General features: G+C 40.4%; 1 pseudogene; it reads left to right on the forward strand.

The window, feature by feature from the left end:
* Positions 1-444: 444 nt before the first annotated feature.
* LOC118569418 lies at positions 445-5,956 on the forward strand (annotated as a pseudogene).
* Positions 5,957-11,902: the final 5,946 nt, after the last annotated feature.

The raw sequence follows: 11,902 nt of genomic DNA on the forward strand, positions 1-11,902 counted from the left end.
TCTCCAAAATTTGATGATCAGGGTTGTCCTCAGGTAAGAGCAAGAGGACACAGATTCCTTCCCAGGGTGCCTCCATCTGTGCTCAGGGCAGAGAAGTGATGCTGAACTTCTTTAATAAAGTGAATGTAATCAGAAAGTCTTCTGCGGCTGGACTTCAGTGTGAGACAGTTATTCTCACTGAGTGACCTGGGGGACAGGTAGTCTGAAGGGTCTACTTGGTATTGTGTATTCTCAGTGGCCCTGTGTTTCTGGTCTACTCCAATGCTTACAGAGCTTGCTTCTATCTGAGCTAAGTGGCTAAGAACACATGGGGGAGAGGGAGGGGAGAAAGGGATGATGGAGCCTCTAAACAGTAGCTCTCCTACCACATCTTTTACTTCTAAGGTTCTTGTAAGAATTCTCTCTTTTCTACTCCATCTTTCTCTATAGTCTCATTCTCTAGCCATGATTCAGGTATGTTGGTTTGAACAAAGTTGGTGGTATTTCTGAGCTAGATGATGCCTTGGTACAGCAGCCTGTGTGTAATAATCAGTCATTCATGAGCAACCCCTCCATTTCTTCCATTAATCAATGTTCAGCAAGTTCAGACAGTGACAGACAGGTGAGTTCAGGGTCTCTGCTTGGCTTTGGACACAGCAAAAGACATGGAGAAAGTAAGCTCCCTGTCATATCATTAAACATGCCACCCACTGAGGCACTCCTTCATTCTCTCTGATGACATGAAATGCATGTGAGTTTTTGTAGACTTCATAGGAATGATTTAAGGATAAGAATGTTTCTAGGGAAAGAAGACTTGTTAATTCCAACAAGAAGTAGTAGGTTTACTAAACCTAGATATGTGATTTTTAAAAATTCTATCAAGCCTACCTATTTAATCACACATATCCTAGCACCAACATACCTCATTATGATCCCTTTAATTATATTATCACTAAATGGCATGTAAACACACATGATGGTCATGTTGCCTTTGAGCATAATGCATTTTCTTGGGGTACAGTACCACTATGTGTCCAAATTCTTTGGTCCTGATTTCATCTTTGGACTGTGCTAATTATCACCTTGACATGAGTCTCACAATAGAGTCAATGGCTTATCAAAATCAAAATTCTATTGTAAATATTCTTTTCATATAACATCAATATATAATGAGTTTAATGATGAGTGGGTTGTACTTGGTTAGTCAGAGGTTGTATACATAAGCACGTTTTAAAATCATTTGAGAAGTTTGTGAAGTCCATTGTTAGTGTCATGATACAGTTTTTTTGAAAGTCATGGGTCATACTAAAATTATATTCAGGATGAGAAAAATTGTGATTGTAGGCTAGCTTTTAAGTTGACATTTCAAAATAAGATGCTGTCTATATTAGTCAGACTTCTCCAGAAGAAATATAGAGAGTGTAATTAACTCTAAGTGGAAATGATCAGATGTTTAGAAGTTGCAGTCTGTAGGCTGGGGGACAGAACACTCAGGAGACTCAGCCCATGAACTGCACATCTTAGTCCATGGGGATCCAATAATGCTGCCCATGTTTGTGGATGAAATCCTGGAAGACCCTGAGAATCAACTTGTAAGAGTCTGTGTTCAAAGGTCAAGCCCACAGGCAACAGGAGCAGCAAAACCCACACCTACCAAACAGCAGGCTAGCTTGCAGCCTGCTCCATTTCCACTTTTTGTTCTATACATGCTCTCAGTTTACTGGATTGGATAGTGTTGTCCACACTCAAGACAGGACTTCCTCACTCATATCACTTCCTTACATGATTGTCCTTGGAAACCCTCTCATAGACACACTGGAAGTATGCTTTAGCAGTTTCCTAGACATCTATCTAGTTAGTCCTGGTAATAACTGAGAGTAACTGTCACATTCTCCTCTGCTGAGGTTCACATGCCAGCCAGATGGAAGTGTTTAGTTTCTGAAGGTTGTTTTATTTAAAAGGCATCCAACTTTGAGGCTTTTTTAAAGGGGGGTCGGTGTAAAACTCGTACAGGTAGTCAGTAACCTTTTTATTCTAATGGGCCGGATAACAAACACTTTATCCTGTAATGGTCTTCAAGTTGACTGTTTATGTAACATTTAAATCATATGGCAGAACAGACTTGCCTAGCCTAGACTCACATGTTTGTATTTTTTGAAGAAAGCGGCAGTAGGCAGAGTCAAAACTGATATCATATCCCCAACAGATGAAAATGTAAACGTCTCTTAACAAAGAAATCCATTCAAGTGTAAATATTTTCATTTGTCAGAAACTTACAAGACTCATGTAAACATATTAAAATTTAGCAATATAAATAAAACTCATGTTCCCAGGATTTGCATCAATCCAAGGATTGTTCTCACATGTACCCAGAAAGAGAATATATAGGACTTCATCTAAGTCTCTCCTGTCCTCAGGATGGAATCAAATTCACCTCTCAAGAGGATTTAGGGGCAAGCGATGTCTGAGGAACATGCTGAAATAGCTTGATTTTTCAGTTCCATCTTGTCCACTTTCCCTTTCTTGTCTGATGTCCCCATTTTTAGTGTCCTTTCCCTGGCAAATCCACTTTCCCTTGTGACAACACCATGGTCACCCTGTGATAGTCCGTTGTCTTCTGCCTCTAACATCCGAACACATTCCTTTTTGCATTCTTCTTTGTTTCCACACTTTAGTTAGTAATCGTTTTTTTTTTTTTTGAAGTGATAATCACATTGAATTTTCATTTTAATAAGAGATCTTTGTGAATTGAAATGATACACAAATGAATGGATTTAACAGCCTTCACAGGTCCCAGCGGATGCCTTTTAAATAAAACAACCTTCAGAAACTAAACACTTCCATCTGGCTGGCATGTGAACCTCAGCAGAGGAGAATGTGACAGTTACTCTCAGTTATTTATTGGTGAAATTATTAAGGCCACTCCACGTAGTTAAAAGGGAGGTTTATTTTGTAGGGTAACTTACAAATGAAGGGGTAGGTTGCAGGGTCTGGCAAAGGTATAGCACAGTCCAGCGGTGTTCTCTGGAGAACTCTGCTCGGTCTACCTCCTGCGTCCAGCGTCCCCGAACCAAGAGAGCGACCTCCTCTTGATCCTCGGTCTTCCGCTCCCTCCTCTGCCCCGCCTTGTGGGCGTGATCATTACTGAAGCCTCAATGGGGGTTGGAACTTCCAGGCCAATGCTGGGATGGCTACCCACTACAGTTATTACCAGGACTAACTAGATAGATGTCTAGGAAACTGCTAAAGCATACTTCCAGTGTGTCTATGAGAGGGTTTCCAAGGACAATCATGTAAGGAAGTGATATGAGTGAGGAAGTCCTGTCTTGAGTGTGGACAACACTATCCAATCCAGTAAACTGAGAGCGTGTATAGAACATAAAGTGGAAATGGAGCAGGCTGCAAGCTAGACTGCTGTTTGGTAGGTGTGGGTTTTGCTGCTCCTGTTGCCTGTGGGTTTGGCCTTTGAACACAGACTCTTACCAGTGAGTGATTCCCTACAACCCACATGCCTTTGAAAATACTCATTTATACTTACATTTTATGATAGTGATATTATAGTACTTGACTGAGACCAAACAAATTTCTTAGATTCCTTTAACAGCCCCCTTGAAAAGTGGTCCTTTTACTAATTATGTATTTTACTTTCTGAGTGTTTTACAGAGGTATAGAGTTTTGGTCTTTGGCATGACTCCAGCCTGCTATATTGACCCTCGGAAGACTTTCCCATCCATGGTGATCATCTTAGACTGTGTTCTGTTGCTGTTAAGAGATACCATGGCCACAGCAACTCTCATAAAGAAAGCATTTAATTGGGGCTGAGTTAAAGTTTCAGAGGTTTAGTCTGTTATCCTCATGGCAGCATGCAGGCAGACATGGTGTTGGAGAAGTATCTTGAGATTTCTTCATGTGGATCTGCACTCAGCAGGACGACAGAGCCACTAGGCCTGGTGTAGGACTTTGAAAACCAAAGCTCACACCCAGTGACACACTTCCTCTAACAAGCCCACACCTACTCCAACAAGCCCACACCTTCTAATCCTTATCAAGTAGTATCATTCCATAATCACCTAACAATCAAACATAGGAACCTATGAGGCCATTTCTATCATTTCTATTCAAATCACTACAGTGACCTCGCTACCAGAACATTAGAATGACTTCTACAAGAAAAGAGCACAGGGAGAGGTGTCACGCCCTCTCAGGTTCTAGCAATCTTTAAGGAGGCAGTCAGGGAAAGCAGCGGATGGTACTTCAAACACTGAATGTGAGGATGTAGGTAGCAGGGTCCTTGCTGTTGTTCCCTTTGGGGGCGGGGGCCAAGTAGGTGCAGAGTCAAACCACACAGACTCCGGGAGAATGTCAAAACAAACAACCACAGTTTATTCAGTTAGAGGTAAGCCTTATATACCCTCCACACCTCTCTGCGGGGAGGTCTGATGAATATGCACCAGCTGGTGTGACATGGCTGCCTCTCATTGGTCCAGGTCATCTCCAGATCATGTTTCAGCTGCTGTTGCTAAGACCCTTAGGCTGACCTAGGCTGGCTCTCAGAAAGTACCTTTTTCACTTGGCTGGGTCTCAAGCCTGCTAGGGATGAGTCATCCCACAGATGTAATACCCAGAAGCAGAGACTGAATGAGATCTGTGCCCAGAGTAAGCTATATTTGCAACAGAAAGATAGCCCCTGTAAGACTGATAAGGTATGATGTTAAGTGATTGACATTGGCCCCAGTCATGGTCTCCACCACCAATGTTAATGAGGGGGATGATCTAGGTATTGTTCATATCTCACTGTAGTTTATGCTTCCTAATTCCTGGTACTGTTTAGACCCTTAACTTAGGTATTGTATTACCAGGCATATATTGATGTTTAATTACCTAATATTTATCAATAACACCACAGTTCTTGTTTATAAAACATTTCCTGTATACTATCATCAGGTTCTGAATTATAACTGTGACATTATACCCTACCATCTGTTTTAGCCTAACTGCCAGAAAATTCTTATGCAAACTAAAGTTGTCAAACACTTGCAGAGTTTTACTAATGCCTTAAAGTAATGGTATCAATGAACTATCATGCCTATTGTGTAGGGGAGGAGTTTGATGTAAAGAAGGATAATGACAGCTTACTCTCTGCTGCCAGTCTATACTGCACATCTTTTTGATGCTCCTTTAACCTATCCTCTGCTGATGGCAGTGGAGAGAAGAAAACACTGAGCTCCTCATTCACAATGGCTCCTGCATGTTCAAAGTTGCCTTTGCTTATGTTGATGCCTTCAGAGCTGTGTTCCCTATCCACCGTCAGGGACATCCTAGACACCAGGGCACTGTGGTGGACGTGGGCAAGAAGAATTCCTATGTGGCTGAAGAGGACTGATCAAGAGGGATATCTTAATACTGAAGCACCTATCAAGCACTACATTGTCAACAACTGGAATGACATAGAGAATATCTGGTACTACACCTTCTATGAACTGCTCATGGTCCCTGGAGATCACCCAGTGCTTCTGACCAAGGGCCTCTTGAACCCCAAGGTTAACAGAGGATGTTGCAGATAATATTTGAAACTTTCAACACCCCAGTCATGTACAAGGCCATTTGGGTGGTGCTGTCTCTGTGTGCCCCTGGGCACACTACTGGTGTTGTTGTGTACTCTGGTAACATAGTTCACACATACAATGTCCTTCCACACACCACCTTGTGACTGGACCTGGCTGGCAGGTGCAGGTACCTGACAATCTGCTTCATCAAGATCCTTACTGAGTGGGGCTATAGCCTCACACCACAGCTGAGCCAGAGATTGGTAACAGACATTAAAGACAAGTTATATTATATTGCCTTGGATTTTGAGCAAGAAATGGCCACTGCTACATCCTCCTCCTTGGAGAAGAGCCACGAGCTGGCTGATAGGCAGGTAATCATCATTGGCCATGAGCCATTTCAGTGTCCACAGGTGTTCTCCCAGTCCTGATTCCTGGGCAGAGAGCCCAGAGTATCCATGAAACCACCTTCAACTCCAACACGAAGTTCAAGGTCAAGTATTAAGTCTGGATTGGCAGCTCCATCCTGCTTTCACTGTCTACCTTGGAGCAGATATAGATCAGCAAGCAGGAGTAAGGGGAGTCAGCCCCTCCATAGTTCACTGCAAGTGCTTCTAGATGGACTGAGCATATGCCAGACATCTGTTGCATTAGCTAATTCTGAAGGATCAATTTGCCCTGGCAAATGTACACACCTCATGATAGCCTCATGAAACTGGAATAAGACTTTTAAAGGCAGGGTGTCCTTGAGGCTTGTACTTGATACCAGCACTTGATCAGAGAACTCGCTGTTGGCTTTTGACTTTATACTCAAGTTAATTGTTCCCATGCTATATGTTTAATACCCTATGCATATCCTGATTTAGTCCTCAGTCCATGTGGCTTGATGACTTGGTGGCTGAGAAAGCACACTATGGAAGAGAAATCCCCAGCTTAGTAGATATGTATGAGCACTTAGCAGTTATCTGTGTTAGATACTAACCAATAGATGACTGTGATGGATTTCTCAAGCTGACAAGGATTCTGGAACCAGTTAGCACTTCTATCTTGCTATTTTAACAGGATGGGAAATTTCCAGCCTGAGGACCCAATTTCCATGTTTTTTTCTCGTCAGTTTTTATTTTTTCCTGATCATCATGGGTTATAACTTGCCTTGTGTTAGGAATGTTTGCATTTACAACATGAATTTATTCATCCTTTTAATTTATGTAAGGTTTTTTTTTTGTAATCAATTCTTTAATAGATGACAGATATTTTCCCTCCACTGTTCAGTGAGAACATTAGGCCCTGGCAACAAGTTATTATATAAAGAAAAATAAAGGTACTGTACTAACAAAATAATGAGGAATAATTAAATTAATATTATTGTATTAATGAGAAACAAAGGGAATCTCTCTACTTCTTTGAGACTAGTAGTCCCCTGGGTTGGTCCAGAATTTACTGTGTTCTTTAGGCTAGTCTGAAACTGAATTCCCAGCTTCCTGCCTCTGCCTTTTGAGGGTTAGGGTCATGGCTATCTAACACTTTGCCATGTTGTTTGCTAATTTTTATACAAAGAACTGCTTTCTATAATGGAGAAAATAAAAAGAAAATCTGACAGCACTTACATTAAGGGCTATGTTTTCTTTTGGAGGTACATGGAACAGATTGCTGATTTACACTTATTACAGTGCACATGCAAAGACCATGCCATTCAAAATTGCAATTTAATTTGCTGGCATATATTCTGTGTATCACTTCAGGGAGTGTGTATCTATCACTTAGAACTAATATTTTGGGGCCAGTATGATGGCTCAGACTTCAAGCGTCACACACATAGAAATAAATTGTTACTAATACTTACGTTGACCCAATATGTTTCAAGTTAAGTATTTCTAATCTGTTATTAAATCCGTAATAAAGAAGTCTGACTGGCAAGGTATTCCTGACACCATGAAAAAGGCCCATATCGATCCTGTGTGTCATGTGCATAAGAATCAACAGATAGGAAAGTTATATATCCTTTGCTTCTATTGCCTTAAAGCTGGCCAGGAGAGGAGAGAAACACAGTAATGCTTTGGGTCAATGTGGAGTCAGCTCTGAAGCCGGCTGCACGACACAGAGCCAGAACTCCTTCACTGACAGAGCAGTGTTGGAAACCCTGAACGCTTCTTTGTCTTCACTGGCAAGAGTGCTTGTGGCAGTCACACTTTCCTTGCAGAAGCCGAAAGGCTCTTCCACTCCAATCTGTCCACCTTGGCCCCAAGCCCATGACATTGGACAGGAGATGGCACTCTAGAAGTGCAAATGTCAGAACTCAAATGCCGCTTGAGTTCATATTGGGGCTGCCAATATAGAAGCCTAAAGGACTTAATATCTGTTTCTTAGAAGCTAAGAAAGAGAGAATTGTTGGCTTCCTTCCAACAAATCTCCACCTGAAAAATGATAAGACAGATGAATGGTTTATTTTCGTCATGGCCCTGGGGCTGGTTCAAGATGGATAAATTGTAATTTGCAATGCAGCCATTTTCAGAATAATTTCTTTAAATGGTATTTTTATTTGATTTACAAGTATGCCTATGTGCATGCATCTGTGTGAGTGAATGCTGCATGTGTATGAGTGGCCGCAGAGGACAAGGGAGAAGATCAGATATGCTGGACCTGTACTAGAAATTAAACTTGGGTCCTCTGGAAGAGTAACAGGCCATCTTAACTGCTGAGCTATCCCTATAGCCATTGACTAGTATATTTTCTTGATGTACCTAGCTGAAATGGATTAGTAACAGTGTTTTTCTTTGAGATAGGTAGAATAGTTTTGGATGAAGTGTTCTATCTACATGCCTCATGTCCACTTTGCTTGCTTTGCTCCCAGTTTGGGGTGCCATGGAAGTGTCACCTTGTGCATTTGTGGTATCATTTCTTGCTGATGAGACATAAATAGAGGGAACAGAGTCCTTTGTCTCTACCTAATGATCATTAACTAGGTCGTAAATTCTGATTAAAAAGATCTGACAAAGGAGGGAACTGCTTTTCCATGTTTGTGCCAGTCAGCCATATGGGGTTGTAGTCGCTCTGTGTCAATCAGCTATATGGGTTTGCATCCATATATATGACAATCAGCCATATGGGCTTGTGTCCATATGAGTCCTGATCTGCATTGCATTGTGATTCTGTCAATAGCAAAGCAAATGTGGATCAATCGATTATGATAGGTATTCTCAAAAACAATCATTGCCTCTCTTGATAATTGCATACTTTTGTAGACATGTTATACATGTGACATAGAGTGCCTAGCCCCATATTAAATCTAAAACTACACCCTTGTTTTTTTGTGGTGAGGATTCTTCTCTGTCTAGTAGTGAGTCCAAATAATCAGCATTGATTGGAAAAACATGAAACAAGAAACTGTCTTAATCTCCAGAAATGGAAAGGTGTCCAAAAGCTAAAGACACAGTCTTTGGATTTTTGATCTTTTATTGTATCTATTTGTTGTGTGTGAGTCTGTGTGTATGTGTGTGTGTGTGTGTGTGTGTGTGTGTGTGTGTGTGTGTACACAGTTGTGCTGTGTGGAGATCGGATGACAACTTGCGTGAGTCAGTTCCCTTCTATAAACTCAGATCTCAAAGCTCGATGGCAAGTGCTTCTCCCCACTAAGCTGTGTTGCTTGTCCATATTATTTCCTTAGTCTACAGTGAGACACTCTTTTCTCAAGTATGGAATGTCATACAGACACAGATGATAATGTTTGATTTTTTTTTTTAAGATCTCTATTAAACTAGTAGAGAATACCTGTATAGAGAAGACGTACAGGCTCACAGCTCAGAAGATGAACAGCAAAGCTTGAAGTGCTGTTGGCTTATGTATTTCCTAACCTTTCCTTCTTTGTAGGCTCTTAGGTTTTCCAGGGCCTAGTGCAAAATTAGATTTCAAATCTTCATTCAGCAGGAGTCCTAATTCAAACCCCAAAAGATGGAAGATTGTAAGAACGAATGTAAGAGATGGAAGATTGGCTGAAACCCTGTTAAATACTGTATTCAGGATGTGATGCGGCTATCAAAAACAAGATCCCACAGCAACTGTGGTTAAATGAAGAAGAGCTGTACAAGACTAAGTCAGCCAAGATCCAGTAAAGATGGAACAGATGATTGCTAGGCTCTATCCCTTACCTAGAAACTATTGGCAGTGGAGAGTTGCTGGGGGATGGAGAATATTCTTATTTTGAAGAAATGTTGCCTGGTAGATTGTCCGTGTTCCAGTGGATGGCCTCACACCCATGCATATATGGACAACACTAACTGGACTTAAGACTTTATCAAAATAAGGGAAATACATGCTGTTAGGAAGAGGACATTTAAGGAGGGGAAATAGAGGGAAATTGTGGGCAGATAGGATCTTATTTTGTTATGTATATTTTTCATATATACATTTCATATATATATTTATGTATATATGAAGTATATATGGAATTCTTGAGAATAAAGAAAATATTAATTTGTAAAAGAACTCTGTCATCTTCTTTATGTCTTTGAACCAAGTTTTAGATACAGTAAATTAAATGGCCTGTCAGTAGCTCTGTTGCTACACGACAAGGTTAATCTGTGTTCCCCAAATTATTTGAAAATGTTTTGGGACAGTGTCTCAATGAGGCTCACATGAGCTCTGTGTCCGCAGGCATCAGGAAAGACTCATACGTGTTGGGTGTCCTGGAAGAAGATGGGCTGGTTATATATAGTCCTTGCTCACTGTCCTTTCACTTTGAACTGACTGAATGTAAGTTCAGAGAAAAAAAACCAGTAGTATGGGGTAGAGCCATGCAGTAGCAGAGAATTGTGCCAGGGGAAAGTACCCTCTAAGTGAGTAGTCTTTCTTCGATTGGGATGGGCTTTGGAGTCATAGGCATTTGGCATTGTTTATCAGCCCTTGGAGGCAGTGAGGGGAATGCAGTAGGATGACAAACAGAAAGGGAAGGCTGGTCATGAAGATCCTCACAGAGGACAGGAACACAACTGACGGATTTGTGAAAAACACGAGCAAGTAATGTATACGAAAGGATTCCCAAATTAACTCCCTGTAGAAGATTGAAGCAAAGAAGCCATTTTAAAATAACTTAGAATAATTGTCACTGAACCCCCCAAATAAGAGAAATGATTACACACATTGAAACACAACATAAAAGAGAGCAATCTCAGTAGAGATAGATTCTAAAACACTATCAAACAGCTGTAGATTCTCAAACTATAAAATAAGATTACTTTGAAAAACTCAAATAGGACATGAAAAGCCATAGATAGGAAGGATCCAAACACAAGTTATTGGACTGGATTATGGTATTGAGAAATAATGCTGGAGAAGCGACTCGATAGTAAAGGGAATGTACTGGTTTTGCAGAGAACCTGAGTTTGGTTCCTACAGCCATCTTTAACTGTAGCTAAAGGGGAATCTGATACCCACTTCTGGACTTTTCTGGTACTACATTCTTGTGCCGATACCTACACGTAGATAAATACAGATAATTAAATTAAAAATGAAGTAAAGTACCTGCAATATGTATATATGTATATATATATATGTGTGTGTGTGTATAAATGTATTCACACACATATATGAATACATTTACACACTCATAACCAAACAAAGTATCATATCGGCTCAGATAGATTTATCTCATGAGCTAGTGTAGACACATGGAATTTCTGTTAATAGCCAAATTTCTGATGAGTCTATTTGATGATACCAAGATCAAGATACTGGGCAGAGAAAGAAGTCAAGAAGTCAATGACTAAGTTATTGGAAGAGATCATTTTGGAAAACACAGAATGTGTCCTCTGAAGTACAGCTTAGAATGGATAAGGAACCAGGTACTTGAAAAGTTTGACAGCTATCTATTCAGTTGATACTTACCATAAGAAAGCAATGGTAACCACCCACATTCACTTGTTTGTGCAGTTCTCAAGGAAGAATTCCATTGCTGTGTGTATAGCTACATATCTGAGCCTCTGTATGCAAAAATGGCACTTTCTGCCACAAATTGCTTTTACTAGGAAAATGATTCTTGAGTTGATCCACAGTTGGCTAACTAGAAAATATTTTCCTTGTGATTGCTGTCTTTCTATGGATGAATCAGACCCTGCAATGACAGTTCTGGACTGTATCCTGTGAGTTTATAGAGCTCTCTCTTCTCCATGTTCATGCCATCTGTAAGTAAAAGTCATGTGATCGAGAGTGGTATTCCACTCTAAGGTAAAAATATCTGAATTTTCACAAAGCAGCTATCAAACGTGGCAGTTGAAACCGTAAATTCTGATTATTGTTGACACATATTTTGTTCAAAGAATGAAACTAAATTTTTATGTTAGTGATTATTTTTAAAGTACTTATTTTTGGATTTATTGTGGTAC

This window comes from Onychomys torridus, chromosome 18 (genome assembly GCF_903995425.1).
Source record: "Onychomys torridus chromosome 18, mOncTor1.1, whole genome shotgun sequence".
Lineage (NCBI taxonomy): Eukaryota > Metazoa > Chordata > Mammalia > Rodentia > Cricetidae > Onychomys > Onychomys torridus.